This window comes from Schistocerca piceifrons, chromosome 6, assembly GCF_021461385.2.
Source record: "Schistocerca piceifrons isolate TAMUIC-IGC-003096 chromosome 6, iqSchPice1.1, whole genome shotgun sequence".
In the NCBI taxonomy this organism is placed as follows: domain Eukaryota; kingdom Metazoa; phylum Arthropoda; class Insecta; order Orthoptera; family Acrididae; genus Schistocerca; species Schistocerca piceifrons.
In genome coordinates, this window is record NC_060143.1 from 166,299,751 (window position 1) to 166,318,027 (window position 18,277).

Sequence of the window (18,277 nt, forward strand, 5' to 3'; positions counted from 1 at the left end):
CTCAGTTTATTCTTAGAGAGAACTACAAAGCGTATTCTGTTTACAATGAAGCAGTTATTTACCGACGATGAAATAATAGCAGCTCCAACCACGCAACATGACAGCTTAATAGAAATGTGAACTCTGTGGCACTCTAAGTGAAACAAGTCGTCCGGTAAAGATTCAAGATTAGAGCAACATTACTCGTTCACAGCCGAAAAATGTCACTGTTCTGTTTCTTATTTTTTCTCTTGGCGACGTTCTCAGCGTCCTTTCAAATGGTTCAAATGGCTCTGAGCACTACGGGACATAACATAAGTCCCCCAAGAACTTAGAACTACTTAAACCTAACTGACCTAAGGACCTCATTCATATCCGTGCCCAAGGTAGAATTCGAACCTGCGACCAAAGCGGTCGGGCGGTTCCAGACCGAAGCGCCTAGATCCGGCTCAGTGTTATTTATTTTGAAGTAAACATTGGCACAGTGGTGCCTTAAGAGACAGTACGGTCAGATTCGAGTAACCGCTCTTATTACTCATTTAGGTTCTGCCTGTTGTCAAAAATCTTATATAACACAAAAGGAACTTGAAATGGTGAGATAAGAGAAAAAAGTCATTTGACTTCTTCGCTATGAGCCACTAAGGAGGAAGAGGAAATAAATCACTCTGCTATCACAGGTAAACGTGAGAAGAACGGTTAGTACGTCACGGAACTGTAGGAGTAGATGTCACTTTTTCATAGTATATATGTCGACAGAAACTCCCAGGCAGCGACACAGAACCGGGCCACAGAAGTTACCACGAGTTGAGCCGGCGAGACACTTGCCCCGCTGCCAAGTCCCCTCAGCGAACTACTGCTGCGGTCGGGCTGGAACGCGGAATGGCACGTCAGATCTGCAACTCCAGTCTCAGTTCCCCACTCGCGACCGTATCGACTCGTCTTTCTGCCGTGGTGCGGTTTGCTCTTCGAACAAGTTGCACACTAGCAACGCCACAGACTGTTCGAATATCCAGAGCCAGCTTCTGCCGAAATCTGATGTCTGGACCAGATAGATAGCAGCATCGAAATCAAATCAAACTAATAAAACCACGTACATTATAAAAAAGTACTAATGCCACAGACAATTTCGTCCTTTAATAATTAAATCTGGACATCGGAATAAACCATTAGTACATTGGCTAGCATTATATTGTAACATTTTCGGCTAACTAAGCTTTTGCTGGGACCTACAAAACATGACACACCATTTTCCTGTATTGGTAAACAGTCGTCCCATCTAAATGATGCTGCATATGGTAACTAATAATGGGCACGGGAGGATAAGTACAACTGTATGCCACCTGATGTTTCGTCATCAGGCACTGGGCGCGAGGCCGAACCGGTGAAAGGACTGATAAATAAGTTACTCTCTTCCCAAGGGCTATCCAAAGAACGTTTTTATAAGAAATTGTTGCCTTAGCCCTCGATATAATCAGTGGTTGGAGGGAGCGGGGTACATTATGCCCTCCATTTGAAAATATTGTAATAAAGTGAGCTTTCTGATATTTTAAGGTTCCAACAGAAAACATTTATTGTCTATAATGATTTCTTACAGCAAATTCCGCTGTTATTTTGAATTTTTCAGTATCACAAGCCAAAAAAGTCTTAGAAGTGAATGTGACTTTCCGAAACAAACGTCATATTTTTTTTCATGTTCAGCACCATTATTACACATGTACATACATTTAAAAAGTTTGTTGTGAATAAAAATCAGCAAAAATTAACGAAATCTGAATTTTATAATTTTTTTTTTTTGTGTTGGCCATGAAGTACCCCTCCTTTTCGTGTTAACAAACGTTAACAGCATACTAAGGAAATCGTTTTTTTCCTTTCTTTGTGGTGGGCACAGAGTACACCCTACACCCCCCTCTGGCATTGGTAGTATGCATTATGGAAAATGCACTGCTACGTGGCATTGCTAGGGATAACTGGCCTCTGATTGACTAGGACCATACGTACAGCACTCTGATGGTAGGTTCTGAAACAGACAAGACGGATCGCCGACGTAACTATTTAGATATAAACAGATGATCCTAAGTGACCGAAATACATCGTGAAATTACAGATGTGCGAATTAGACTGAAGAATAAATGAGAACTGTTTTGATTGTGAGTGCAGTTGCTGATTGTATTGAGCCGATTACGTCTGCCACAGTGAGGGAAGTTCATGTTTAAACGCACTCATTACATCATTCATTTCCTCATTTACTTACACGACAAAACAGCAATCCACTACGCTTCAAAAGAACCAATACTGCTTAATCGCTTAAGTTAGCAGCAATCGAAAACAGAGGACAGTCTAAACGAAATGTTCCGATTTTTGTAGACTTTTTTCCGTTTCGTAAAGTGAATCAGCTTTCATGATGTGCTCTCGCAGCGGAAATGAATATGTAGCACGTATTACTTAAAAAACACATCCATTAAGGAATGGATATGCTAGAAAAAGTAGTTTGTATATCTAATTCTATGAATAGGTTATGATATGCTGTTCTTGAATTTTCTCCACAAATGAGTCTTACTACACGCTTTCGCATTTTGGAAACCCTCTCTCGGTTTGTGGAGTTAACGCAAAATATGGTATTGTATGACACAATATAATTAAAGCAAGTTATGTATGCCATTTATTTTGATATTTATATTTCTACTGCCACCCGCTCCATGAAAATGTAATGTAGTTGAGCAGCTGCAGTTTTCTTTGAGTAAATCTCGCGTAGACCTCCCTAAAATAATGGTCAAATTTTGGTTATAACGACTGTTAAAAAATTGTCGCCTTATCTTTTCTTCAAAATGATGTGAATACTAGTGGTAGGGATTCGACGAAAGTGTCATAATGACGTCTAATTAATTATTGCCAGTAGCAAGGCAGCCTATTCCTCATTTATAATGACGCTCATTGCAGTCAAGGTGAATGCTACCAACGGACCGCAGTTTAAGATTTCTACTGCGTAAGGGATCCATCTAGTGACTCGTGGATACAACATTCGCCACGTCTACAGTGTCCGTCTGCAAAACCTGTGTGAAATATCTGCCTGTTACAACCAGCTCATATCATTACATTTTCGACAGTAACGACGAAACGACATAAGGACATGTTGCAAGCTATGTACAAATCCATAACAGCGGTGGCGCGTCTTTGTATTGAAGCCTTGTTAGGTTGCTGTAGGCAGTTGACACCACATCGGAACACACATGTCACCTAATTCCCGTAAATTCCTGGGATGGTGGCGATGAGCCCTGACACCACGTTCAATCACATACTAGATGTGTTCCATCAGGTTAAGATCTGGCGAGTTGTGGGGCCAGCAGAGCAACTGGATCTCGCTACTGTATTCTCGAGCCACTCCATCACACTCCTGGCCTTGTGGCATGGCGCATTATCTTGCTGAAAACTGTCACTGCCACATGACGCCATGAAAGGTTGTACGAGGTGCGTAACCGGTGCACGGCACTCCTTGGCTACCATGGTACCTTGCATGAGCTCCAATTGACCCATGGATGCCCATGTGAATGTTTCCCAGGCCACAATGGGGTCCCTACCAGCTTGACTCCGTCCCACATTAGAGTTGTGAAGGAGTTGTTGCCCTGAAAGACGACGGATTCACGCCCTTCCATCGGCATAATGAAGAAACTATCGCGATTCATCAAACCATGCAGCGCTCTGCCACTGCGCCAACGTCCAGTGCCGACGCTCATGCTAACATTGGCACATGTATGGTTCGTAGGTTCAAAATGTCTCTGAGCACTATGCAACTTAATTTCTGAGTTCATCAGTGGCCTAGAACTTAGAACTAATTAAACCTAACTAACCAAAGGACATCACACGCATCCATGGCCGAGGCAGGATTCGAACCTGCGACCGTAGCGGTCGCTCGGTTCCAGACTGTAGCGCCTAGAACCGCACGGCCACTTCGGCCGGCTATAGCTCGTAGGCTGCGGAGCCCCATCGTTGGGGGTGTTCGGCACTGTGTGTTCAGACACACTTGTACTCAGCGCAGCATTGCAGTCTGATGTTAGTTCCTCCACAGTTCGCAATATCTCCTGTTTTACCAGACGGCCCAGCCTACGGCATCCAATATTAGTAATTAAGAGTGGTCGGCCAATTCCACGACGTCTAGATGTGGATTCGCCATGGTTTCGACACGTGTTGAAGATACTCTGATAGATAGTGCGCCTTTCCCATTTGACACACGGACAGGACGCTCACTGATACTACATGCACCGTGCGTGTGTCTGACAGGCAGGTATTCCTCGTCAGGAAACGCTGCAATCGACTGCGATAGCAGGTCGGTAGTCATAATGTCGTAGCTGATCATTGTAAGTATTATAGAAGCTCTACATTCGGATCAGCCGGCAGACGACTACATAGTGAGAGAATGGTCTCTTCCGTGCCAACCAACACACGTTCCGTAGACGTCAGTCATGTCAAACACAACTCTCCCTATTGCAGCACGACTGTTTGGCCCCAACAGACGAAACAGCTGAAAGAATGAGAAAAAATGTTTGTCAATCAGCGGGCAGTTGCTCTTCTCTGTTGTGGTGTTGTTCATTCCAACTTGGTCCAGAGATATTTGGATCACTTGCTACAGGGAGTATCCATCAGGAAACTGTAAGAGGGATAACGTGCGATTAGCGCAGCCCAGGAGCATGGTGAGCGTTCTGAACTACAAGAACTGGTCCGAAGAAGAGGAGGCGATCGATCACGGTCACATTAGCGTCAGATTGCAAGATTCTGCTCTATCAATTACAATCAAGACTTTAATAAAAATGGCAAAGGTAATATTAATCAGAACAAAGGGAGGAGTTATGGTCTAAATAACAATAGATTTATTCTTTCTTAACAAGACAAAAATGGTTAAAGAAGTGAGAGTGCCCTGCAATCTCTCAAGGTGATCGCTTCAGTTGACCGCTGCATAGTACCATAGGCATAAAGAAAAAATTGTATCAACCAGTGGGTGCAATTGCAAACAACTTTAAATTGGTTTAGGCACACAGTTTGACGCTCTTCAGTGGTACAGCGACTGCTTAGGTGTGACCTCTTTTTCCGATGACCAATACATTGTGTCCCATGGACATCTGCTGATCAGCGGCACGAGCGATTGGGCCAACAGCGTGGGGACTCGACCAACTAGGAGTGGAGTAGCGGATGAGAATGCGAAGAATAATCGATGCCATAGCAGCGACAGCATCGCTCTTGCCTGAGCTGTTACCATCAAGCAGAACTGCTGCCCAGTCTCTGCTGTAATACTGCTAATTCTTCGTCTTTTAATGTCCCTGTTAATACATATTGATAAAACGAAAATCTCACCTGACCAATTTGAAACCACTCTATCCGGTTTCAAAGTTATTTTGTAACTGATACCAAAGAGACGCTTCCCATCGACGCTGGGCATCATGAATGATATGATGAGCATTGTTTGTTTCCGCTGATTCCAGCTACACATTGCAAAATAACTATTGTCAATATTTGCCGAAAATTCCGACAAAATGTATACCTACACAGGATGTTCCAAAACTTAATTACTCCGCTAAACTTCGAGAGGATGTAGAAAGTGTCTTGATGAATTAAATGAGGATGGGAGCCAGTGTCCGCATATGTCACCCTACCACATTAGAGTGTCGAAGTTAAAGGCACCGGCGACTGTGTGTATATATACTGGGTAATTCTGTGATGATGTTACGAACTTTCAGGGATGAGGGAGACGGACAAATGTGTCAGTTTGAGGAACGGGACATGAGTCCGGGAATGAACGAGTTGAAATTTGTACACGTAAGTCTTTCTGATAACTCTGACAGTGAAATACTTGTATCGGTACTGTTTTGGAGGGTAGGAAACATTCATAGGTGGTTGTGTGGAAAAAAATACGGAAAAATTTCGCTAAACATGGACTCTCAAATGCATTCTTGAGGAGCTATGAGTATGCATTTTAGAGCTCATGTTCAATAGATATTTTGTCTGGGTTTTGTCCATACTTTGAATGTCGAATACCCAAACATCTTTGCAACAACAGTATTGGTGCCTCTCCTCAACCGTAAGATGTATCAGAAAGTTTCGACTCGATCGCTTCCGAACCAAGGTCCCTTAGATCACATTGATACATTTATCATTTTTCATTATCCCTGAAAGTCCGCAACGTCATCATGGATCACCCTGCACTGTCACACATGTACAGACGCCAGCGCCTATATCTCCGACGCTCTGTAGCGGGTGCCTATCGTTATTTTGTTACTCAGGAAATCTTCTACATCCCCTCGCAGTCTGTCGGTGTAATTTTCAAACACCCTGCAAATATAATGGGAAACATCTTCTGTTCGATACAAAATGTTTGCTGATGCTTTTAGCTACAATAAGCATTCTTCAGTAACTTCCAGGCACCTAACGACAGACATGGCGAAGCAGGGGTGCTGAATACTTTTAGGCCCGTATCACGCTGGGACACTAGTGACGGTCACCAGTGACCGGTAATTGTGGTGAACACTCCTGGATTACCGGTGTCCGACACCGCAGGTTTTGCCAAATGATTAGTTAGTGAAATGGACTCGAGCGAGGAGGATCTTTCGTTGGTACTTCTAAACAGGAGGTGGAGGAAGAGGAGGAGGAGGAGGAAGAGAGTGAAGACAAAACTTTCATTAAACGTACATCCACTGCTACATGATCGGCTGGAGAAAGGACTGCTTTATACTCTTTATGTCGTTTGAGGATTCGTTAACTTTTCAGGGATTGCAGGACATGTCACCTTGTTTAGTCCGTGGAGGAAATATTGCGAATAGTATCAGAAATGACTTAGCAAACTACTTCGTTAGCCCTGGCAGCTGCAAAATTGTGATTGCTCGAAATATTAAGTGAATGTAAATGTGGTTAGGCCTCATTGTTCATGTGGCATTGTATTCGTGACGTGCTTTGTGCAATTATTACTATGTTAACTGTAAGAAGTTACATTATTGTATTCACTGAACTGATTGGATTGTTCAATTGGCTCTGAGCACTTTGGGACTCAACATCTGCGGTCATTAGGTGCTAGAACTTAGAACTACTTGAACCTAACTAACCTAAGGACACCACACACAACCATGCCCGAGGCAGGAATCGAACCTGCGACCGTAGCGGTCTCGCGGTTACAGACTGAAGCGCCTAGAACCGTTCGCCCACAGCAGCCGGCAACTGATTGGAACTTACAATTAAAATTATAGCGTGTCAGGAACTTGAACTTGAATAATATTTCAATAAATAAATAAAATTCATTATTGTACTAGCCACATATGTGTAAATAATTGTAATAAAGAATAATATTTTTACCCTATTTTTTGGACCATAAGGCAGAACGCCTTAAGACGGCGATAAGACGCACCCTTAATTTTGTTATGAAAACTTTTAAATATAAGTATTAGCCTCATACGTGAATAGCAACTAAATTTCGCTAGTCTTTTATAGACCTAAAAATAAGATATTAAATTTGAAAAAAAAGTACATACAACTAACCAATTTGGTTATTTGCATCCATGGTCTTGTCATTAAAATCAGGCACAAACTTCGCTGTAATTTCTTGCCACGCATTCGTTTTCACCACTTCGTTGCTGTCGTCATCACTTTTGACATACCAAATAGCAGGACGACTTTCTACTTCACTTATAAAATCTTCCGTGTTAATCAAATCTAAACTCATGGCTACAACGTGAACAGTATAATGCTAAACTCATGGCTACAATGTGTACAGTATAATGTACAATGAATGTTCTGCGTCACTGTTTCAGAAATGACTGCCTGTCAGTTGGCAAATCTGCAGCGCTGTGTCTGTGATCTGTGTCCCAGTGCGAACACTCCAGTTCAAACTAATGTACATCTGGCGGTGGCTGCTGTGAACACAGTGACCGTGTCCGTCACATGTGGCGAGGGTGAGTCACTGCCGCTTCATAGTGGGTCGGTGTAGCGGTGTAGTGTCCCGCTGTGAATGCTCCAGTTAAAACGAATGTATGTCTGCCGGTGACCTTCGCTGGTGACCGTCACCAGTGTCCCAGTGTGAAACGGGCTTCAGGAGCGAGTCAGAAACAACAGTTTTGCTTCGCCCAGACCCTTCACACAGAACAGCTGACTGGTTTATGGCAACACATTTTACACATGCATGCAGCGTAGTGCCTTCACTCTGCCATCTCACAGGGGCCTAAATGAAACAAAGGATGCCTACCAACACCATGAAACATCAGTGAACATTTGGTCTCTGACAAAAGTAGTTCCCCTCTAGCCATTTGGTGGCAAGACCTTGGAGCACCATATACATGTGTGTGTGTTTAGGTAGGATGTAATGGGTATAAGAGCAGATATTCTCATCACTAAGAGGCTGGTCTACCGAACAGCATTAAATCAGGATTTAAGTCACTTGCAGATTAGTAAATGCAGTGATGACAGTTTGGTTAGTAGCTCCAATTACAAGCCTCTCGCAAGAGTAAGGCAGTAATGTTTGTTTTCCTCTGGGCAGCATGTCAGGTATTGGACAGTGGACATGTGGACACAAAAAGGGTAGTCTATACTGAGAGCCATATCCAACTAGTGGTGCAGTATGACTGTGCAGAAAATATCAGGTCGGGAAGTTTGTGACGGATTTGTTGGATGATTGCTCGAAGCAGACAAAAAAAAAAGCACAATACACTGATGGGTCTACATATTAAGGTACGACGTATAAAAATATCTGCACTGCACAGGGAGTAAGAGGTTCAAGTGCACATAATTTTATTTGTGGTACCTTAATATATAGACATATCAATGTGTTGGTTGTTTTTTTCTGTCAAACTGTAACCCCACGAACAACTATCGCACTTTACAACATGATGTTTTCTGCATGGTCGTTACTGCTCCACTAAGTGGACTACACCAATCAGTACAGACTAACTATTCTGCGTTGATGTGTCCATGGTTCGACACATGACCTGCTGTTGACTGGGAAATAAGCAATAATGACTTGCTCTTGTCCCAAATACTTGGAGGTAAAAACCAACCTAAAAACATATGACTTGTAGTAGCAATAAATATTAGTCTGGAAATGACGTAAATACTGATGTAATGTTGTTCAGCCACCATCCTCAGTCACTAAAAGAAATATATGCACTTATATCCACTACAGCCTGTATATATTAAGGACGATCAGAAACAGTCTGAATATATTGTAAGGAGTCATAGGATAGGTTTTGCTGAAGAACAATTGTTAAGAAAAAAAGTTGGTATACTGCGCTATTTCTGATTTAATTAACATTAGAGCTAGCCAATCTGGTCGTTGTGAGCGCAAATTCAAGCAGCCTGCCAGAGACAGTAATAGCTAACGTGTTTTTTGTTGGTTTCCTAAATTTAATGTTTCGCTTCTAAAAAAGCACAGTTTAACAGGTAACGAGCATTTGAACAAGTGGCAACTCCCGGACGCACAGAAGTCCGTACATTAACGCATTTTAGCTCATGCTTGTGCTTGAACTTGTGAGTGCAATGACCTGACTGGCTAACTTCAACGCTAAATAATTCGGAATCGGTGCCACGGATAAAATTTTTTTTGATAAGATTTATTTCGCAGCACAACCTCCCCTACAATACCGCTACAAGCTTTCCAGACTACAACTGACCTCCGTGCCTATGTATACGTATGTGTATGTGTATGTGTGTGTGTGTGTGTGTGTGTGTGTGTGTGTGTGTGTGTGAGAACACACGGAGTCCGTGGTACTGTGCTAGTCAGGTGAGGCATTGTTTGCCGACTCTGCCTTCAACAGGATGCAGAATAGGCAGCTTGAGAGGCTCTTGCAATTTGCTTGGCAGAGCAGATATTGTAGTGTTCTGCGCAGCAAACAGCGATTTCGCCGGCTGATATATGGTGGCAATAAGCAGGCGCATGAACCTGTGTGGCACTACCTCGCGGTGGCCGGAGCTGCGAACGCAATAAAAGCGGGCCGTGACTCCAAACGCAGTTACTGCGGCTGTATACTCCAACTGCCTATGGAACTGGCAGAACGAGACTGCTGCTCGAAATTGCGATGAAACGGACCACACACGGTGTTTGATGCGACGTGGACGCTATCTGCAGTACACTCCCCAACTTCGCCATAGATTGCATGGTATGCGTGACGACACTGATATTGCATTTCCCCTCTTGCATTCACCGTTCAAAAGTACGCTTTGATTCTTACACTCTGCAGTGGAGAAGTGTTGATTCAGTCACACGAATATTAGAACAAACATCTTCGGGATGCACCTGACATTCACACAATAAGAAGGATCTAACTTCACATACGGCCCAAATGAAAGCGTTTTTATAGCCCTTTCCTTCCGGTAATCGCAACAGTGGCCTCCTTCTTAACTTGTTTACCTCCTTGTGTTAACACAGCAATAATTGTTGGGTAAAAGCTTCCATTAGTTTTGTTTATCTCTTACGATCGTCGTGTTTAGGTAAGCACGAGGAGACTACAGAAAGCAAAACAGCGGCTAACAACGGAAGATTTTTATTGATAGTAGCATTGCACTTCAAAGTGTCACTGACATGTGATACTGTTTCTCAGAATGCTCAGCAAGTCAGTGTAAATAATAGACAAAACAGTCTACCAACATTCCAATTCCTCCTTTGTCACGCAGTCATCCGAGAACATATGTGTGAACGTTCTCAACGTCGGAAAATCCCTTCCCCTTGGGCTGTTCTTCATTGATTTCCTGGACAATGTCGTCTGCGTTCTATGTCGGATACCTTCAAATGGTTCAAATGGCTCTGAGCACTATGGTACTTAACATGTATGGTCATCAGTCCCCTAGAACTTAGAACTACTTAAACCTAACGAACCTAAGGTCATCACACACATCCATGCCCGAGGCTGGATTCGAACCTGCGACCGTAGCGGTCACGCGGCTCCAGACTGAAGCGCCTAGAACCTCACGGCCACACCGGCCGGCTCGGATACCTTCCTTCCAGATCAGCATAACCTACATCTGTGCGCCGTTGGTCAAATTGTTGGCACCATTTTGCCTTAGCTGGATGCGACAATGCATCTGGTCCATAAACAGCCCGAATTTCAAGGTGAATATCAGTGCAGTATAGACGTTTTGCACATAAGAATCGTACTGTCCCATGTACTTTCGATTACGTTACCACTTGTCGCTCAATGTCACTCACACGCTGCGATGCATCTGTTATTCGTATCGCAGCAAAACTGTCTCTGCAGGCAACCCAGTCATCCAACAGAAAGCGTACAACAAACGAAAACTACGAACTCTGTATGTCCATCTTTAGTCATATGGTTGTTGGGTCACGGATGTTTAGCACAGAATGTCGAGTCAAAACACCTTTCATCAGTCTAAATTTCCAACAAGTTATTTTAGTGAGCAACGCGTTTCGTGGATATATTATGCCATCTTGAGGTCCCATGATAGATTTGTTCGAAGATTCCCACATTTGGTCCAGTCAAAACAAGGGCCACATTTCAATGGCTAGTATCCGTACGTTTTTGACACTGTGATCCCTTCGATCAACGCAAGAGATTTCGTATAGTGAACAGTTTCTTTTCCGTCCACTTAGTCATCTCCTCCATTTAACGTCTACACTTTTTTAATAATTCAGAAGTAAGTTTAACTCATTTGAAATAGGTAGTTCATCTTAACAACATTATTATATGTAGTATTATTCAGACTCAACTTTATGTACACAGAGAGCCGCGTCTAATATTTTACGCGGTGAACGTAAGTCGACAACAGAGCACAGTAGTTGCGCTTTTAGTTTTGCGTGTTGCCCGAGTTAATCAGTTTCCGTCACCGTCTCAGTACTGGGACAGCAGCCACAGCACACACTTCGACAACACACGGGACGCTCGTTGCTTATGTTGTCAGCTGCTGGTTCTAATATGGTTCAAATGGCTCTGAGCACCATGGGACTTAACATCTGAGGTCATCAGTCCCCTAGACCTATAACTACTTAAGCCTAACTAACCTAAGGACATCACACACATCCATGCCCGAGGCAGGATTCGAACCTGTGACCGTAGCAGAAGTGCGGTTCCGGACTGAAGCGCCTAGAACCGCGCGGCCACCGTGGCTGGGGTTACTTGCTGTGTTGGTGGCAAATTCACATGAGCGTGTCACTTTGGGTAAGTTTGACAGGCAGGATACGCTTCTTCCTTTCGGTAAATGATGGCGCCCCAACAACAGCTAAAATAATTTTCAGTAGATTTTTCAATGGATTAAAATTACTAGTTTTCATCACAACAGGGTCCATGAGTGGCATTTTATTACTCGACTTAGGCGGGCAAGAGCGTATTTTAGTCGTAATGTGTACAGTTCCCAAAGAAATACTCAGTCTCGTTTTTGGTAACTGATCCGCATCACATGGGGAGGATCTTTTTCATTTGAGTTAGTTTATCTTCCTTTTCTTCCTTAAGGAAAGATCATATCTGATACCTAATTCTATTCTTGCTATTTAGACAAGATTTTTATAATTGACGAAGGTATTATTTACCACTGGCTTTTTACCAACTGAGGAGTTCTGAAATCATTACCTACCCATGTCAGTTGTTACACAGAGGCATTGTATAATCTCTGACATAGCATTTGCGAGTACTTTCTTTTGGTATGAACTTAAAAGTGGCGCTATGGTTGTCCCGCAAGATGGCTCTGCCATAGGTCAAACGGATATCAAATGCGTTTTTTTTATAACAGGAACCCAGGAACCCTCATTTTTATTACATTTTCGTGTAGTACGTAAAGAAATATGAATATTTTAGTTGGACCACTTTTTTCACTTTGTGATAGATGGCGCTGTAATGGTCACAAACGTATAAGTACGTGGTACCACGTTACATTCCGCCAGTGCTGACGGTATTTGCTTTGTGATTCGTTTCTAATGTTAAAATGGACCGTTTACCAATTGCGGAAAAGGTCGATGTCGTGTTGATGTATGACTATTGTGATCAAAATGCCGAACGGGCGTGTGCTATGTATGCTGCTCGGTATCGTGGACGACATCATCCAAGTGTCCAGACCGTTCGCCGGATAGTTACGTTATTTAAGGAAACAGGATGTGTTCAGCCACTTGTGAAACGTCAACCACGACCTGCAACAAATGATGATGCCCAAGTAGGTGTTTTAGCTGCTGTCGCAGCTAATCCGGACATCAGTAGCAGACAAAGTGCGCGACAATCGGGAATCTCAAAAACGTCTGAGTTGAGAAAGCTACATCAACATCGATTGCACCGGTACCATATTTCTATGAACCAGGAATTGCATGGCGACGACTTTGAACGTCGTGTACAGTTCTGCAACAGGGCACAAGAGAAATTACTCGACGATAGCAGGTTCTTTGCACGCTTTATATTTAGCGATGAAGCGTCATTCACCAACAGCTGTAACGTAAACCGGCATAATATGCACTATTGGGCAACGAAAAATCCACAATGGCTGCGACAAGTGGAACATCAGCGACCTTGGCGGGTTAATGTAGGGTGAGACATTATGGGAGGAAGGATAATTGGCCCTCATTTTAACGATGGCATTCTTAATAGTGCAATGTATGCTGATTTCCTACGTAATGTTCTACCGATGTTACCACAAGATGTTTCACTGCATGACAGAATGGTGATGTACTTCCATCATGATGGATGTAGGGCACGCAGCTCGCGTGTGGTTGAAGTGGTATTGAATAGCATATTTCATGACAGGTGGATTGGTCGTCGAAGCCCCATACATGGCCCGCACGTTCACTGGATCTGAACGCCCCGGATTTCTTTCTGTAGGGAAAGTTGAAGGATATTTGCTATCGTCATCCACCGACTACGCCTGACAACGTGCGTCAGCCGGCCGAAGTGGCCGTGCGGTTAAAGGCGCTGCAGTCTGGAACCGCAGAACCGCTACGGTCGCAGGTTTGAATTCTGCTCGGGCATGGATGTTTGTGATGTCCTTAGGTTAGTTAGGTTTAATTAGTTCTAAGTTCAACGGGGCTAATGACCTCAGCAGTTGAGTCCCATGAACCGTTTTGAACGTGCGTCAACGCATTGTCAATGCATATGCGAACATTACGGAAGGCGAACTACTCGCCGTTGAGAGAAATGACGTTATACGTATTACCAAATGCATTGAGGTTGACGGACATCATTTTGAGCATTTATTGCATTAATGTGGTATTTACAGGTAATCACGCTGTAACGGCATGTGTTCTCAGAAATGATAAGGTCAGAAAGGTACGTGTATCACATTGGAACTACCAAAATAAAATGCTGAAGAGTACCTACGATCTGTATTTTATTTAGAAAACTTATATGTTACCAACTGTTCGTCTAAAATTGTGAGCCATATGTTTGTGACTGTTACAGCACCATCTGTCACATAGCGAAAGAAGTAGCCTAACTAAAACATTCATATTTCTTTACCTTATACACGAATATGTAATTAAAAAATGGGGGTTCATATTTCAAAAAACGCAGTTGATATCCGTTTGACCTGTGGCAGCGCCATCTAGCGGGCCACCCATAGTGCCATCTGCTTTCCCCCTTGAAGCTAGACAAGTTTCATTCTTTGTAGTTTTTTTCGTTTGACGCTTATTTCGTGAGATATTTGGCCCGGTCACGATCAATGGACCACCCTGTACATAAACGAGGGTGGGAACTTAAATAGTGGCAACTATTTTTTCACAACCGATACAAAAGAGTTCCATGTTTCCACCTTTTACTGTCCTTCAGAGTAGTCACCAGCGTTGTGTAGAACCCGTTGCCAGCTATGTGGAAGGCGTAGTATACCGTTAGCAGAGCCTGTTCTGTTGATGGTGCGAATGGAGCGGTCTACTGCCTGTCGAATCTCCGGAACAGTTCTGAAGCCAATGACACGAAATGGTTCCTTCACCTTCGGAATCAACTCAAAGTCACAAAGACCTAAGTCCTGGGAGTATGGTGGATACTACAGTACTTCCCAGAACCATGGACCGAACAAAGCAGCCACAGCTTGCGCTGTATGCGCCCGCAAAGAAATGGTTCAAATCGGTCTGAGCACTATGGGACTTAACATCTGAGGTCATCAGTCTCCTAGAACTTAGAACTACTTAAACTTAAATAACATAAGTACATCACACACATCGATGCCCGAGGCAGGATTCGAACCTGCGACCGTAGCAGTCGCGCGGTTCCGGACTGAAGCGCCTAGAACCGCTCAGCCACATCGGCCGACTTATGCGCCCGCACATTGTCGTGCAAAATGATGGGTGGGTTGTGCAGAAATCCTCGCCGCATCTTTCACAAAGCTGGTCACTAGTGATTCTTCAGAAACGAACAGTAATACTGTGTATCGACGGTCTGTCATGGTCTCCGTTGTTCCTGTCTCGAAAACATAGTGACGTCGTTACGTTAGAATGCTCGCTCACAAGTGACTGAGTTTCCCTCGATTGTGCGCACACCGGTGACATGGGACGGGCGTGTACATTTGCTCGGAGGTGAGGTAGGTATGTTAAAAACGTGTGCTATCATCGACAGCAGTAGATCGAATTACAGCGTGTCTCCACAGCAGTGTTGCCACTATTTAAATTCCAACCTACATATACATAATGCCGTTCTTCCGGGGAGCATGTGATCTACACCAGTTTTCTAGCTTGATAAGTAATATTGTTTCCCAAGTTTGTGTAGTTATTCAGTATTTTATGATAACTCAGATAAATGAATTAAGTCTTTAAAACTATTTTGTGTAGATATTTGTACCAGTAGACGCACCTCAAAAGTTGCGTAACCGGGTGTGGGTTTATAAGTGACCTCAACAGCTACTGCGGACCATAGGAGTTTCATTTCGATTTTCTTAAATAGTTTTAACACTGTGTTAAAAAGAATCTGTTCGCTATATGAAGTGTCAAGCAATCATGTACCACTATTTTATCAGCTGTTGCCTTAGTTTTAAAATTATCTTCTATGATAAAGTGTCTAAAAAATTATATTTCACTATCCGAGGGATGACTGCCGAAAATCTACAAATACCAGTTATTGAATGTTCATCCGTATTATGACTGGACCAGAGGTGGGAACCTTCCTACATCTCTGTCATGGGGCATGAAGATGGCGTAATATATCGCCGTAACTGGTTCCTGAACAATATAAGTATTGGAAATGAAGATAGCTGAAAGGTGTTATGATGCGACATTCTCCAAACTACTAACTGGTCGAGTATTTCTCTAGCATCTCTCCCCACCATCCAGTATTTCTACAAAGTTTTCCCAATTTCAAAGTTATTAGAGTATCTACTCCACCAATATTCTACTAGTTCCTCCAAGGCGTTGAAGTCCATGCGCTACGCCTGGCTTTCTACGCTGCTGGAAAAATAATTAGTACGCCTGGAAAGAAGCCGTCGATTTTGATCCGATGACGGCATATGCCACCTGTAGGTTAGTTGACGTGCTGATAATGGTTTTGACGTAGTCCGCCAACAGATAGCGTAGTGGCATAGCTAACACAGCGCCATCAGTGTCTACCCATAAACAGGGAATGCCTACAACGAGAAGCCTCAGTGTAGCGCGAACGTGTGAAGCAAGCAGGCAACCATGCCACGGCGGAGACGCACTCGTGCTTCCTGCAGCCAAGTGAGGGAGTTCAGAAGAGGTCATATTGTGGCCTTCCGAATGGCGGGATGGTCTTTCCGGAGAAAGGTCACACAAGTTGTATGTGCTGCGTCAGTGGTACAACGATGCTGGTAGCAGTGGTCTCGTGATGATTCTCACACCCGTAGATGAGATTCTGGTCAACCGCGCAGCACAGACGTCTGCCAGGATCGTCTTACTATAAGGGCGGCAGTGTGTAAAGCAGCAAGTTATCACGAGATGACATTCGTTGCAGTAAGGCACGCAGCCATCTAGTACGGTAGCTCCAGGATGGCTATGTGTGTGAGGTTTTTTTTTATGCTTTCTTCACAGCACAGTTGATGCTGCCTGAAGTGAGAACTGCATAGTGTAATATTCAGTGGGTACGAAGATTCATACCCTTTATGAATCTAAATAACCCATATTAGTTATTATCCGATTTTGCTTTTATTTGGTACACTGCCATTTGTTATTAATGGAATGAGGCTGTCAAAATTTCAGATTTTTATTTATTATAGTTTTGGAGATAAAGAGAATTACCTAAAATTCGTAAAACTTGCACTTTTGTTTAAAAAAACCAAGTTAGGAACAATAACAGATTGAATTTCATTATCATCTGAAACCATTCCAAAGTTATCAGTGCATAAAAATCAATTAAATAGAATTTTCTTTTTAAAACTTTAGTCACTGCGCATTACGTAATATAAAAATCGGTCAGAATTATGATTTTATTTTCTTTTGCCGTGTGAGTGCGTGAGAATGATTGAGAGAGTGTTTGTGGGACAGACGTTATAATTTATATTTCATTTTACGTAAAACCTTGTACAAACGAACCGTGGGAAAGTTATGTTGCACTCACGATTCAGGTGACGTACGTTTGTATGTGCTTGTTTTTGTAAAAAAAGTAGCCAGAATGGAAAATAGAGCCGGAATAAGTTTATTTACCAATTTGAGGAATATTTCGCACTTCGTTTAGTTTGATCAGATGAAATACTAGAATTTGGAGTTTGCTGACATTAATAACTATCAAATCAGTGATTGGATAAGGCAAGATATGCCGCGAGAATGATCTGGAAAGAACATTCTGATTGATTGTTTAGATCAACAGCCAATCACATTTAAGCTGTTCCCACAGGATCGGAGTGTACTGCGAGAGGTGTGGCTTGCCAGCCGCTCTACGGATAACACGATGTCAGATCGCCCCTTAAAAATACTCTGTAAGGTGAGGAAATAGTGAGCTAATTTCGCTTCGAACATCCCGTGACTAAAGCGACTGGAGTTAGGAACATTTTAATGAAAGTATGGTGTCTCTAAATTAAATAATTTGAGAGATATGGGCATGTGAACGTTCTGGTCGTAGTAACAACTCCGCGTGGCGTGTTTTGTTGTCGAATGGCAGGAGAGCCAACCCAGGAATACTAGAGGAAGCCGAAAGGCACGCGTTTTAACTCACGCAGGCTGGCGTGAGGTCTGGAACAGGAAAAGGAAATTAGACTTTAGTAAAAACGGACGTAGCTGGTGGAATACTTAACTTTAATCCATTAATGGTGAACGTCGGTCTGACGGTACATGAATTACAAGATCAATAGCAACTGATAATGGCGTTTTGCTAGGTCGTAGCAAATGACGTAGCTGAAGGCTATGCTAACTATCGTCTCGGCAAATGAGAGCGTATTTTGTCAGTGAACCATCGCTAGCAAAGTCGGC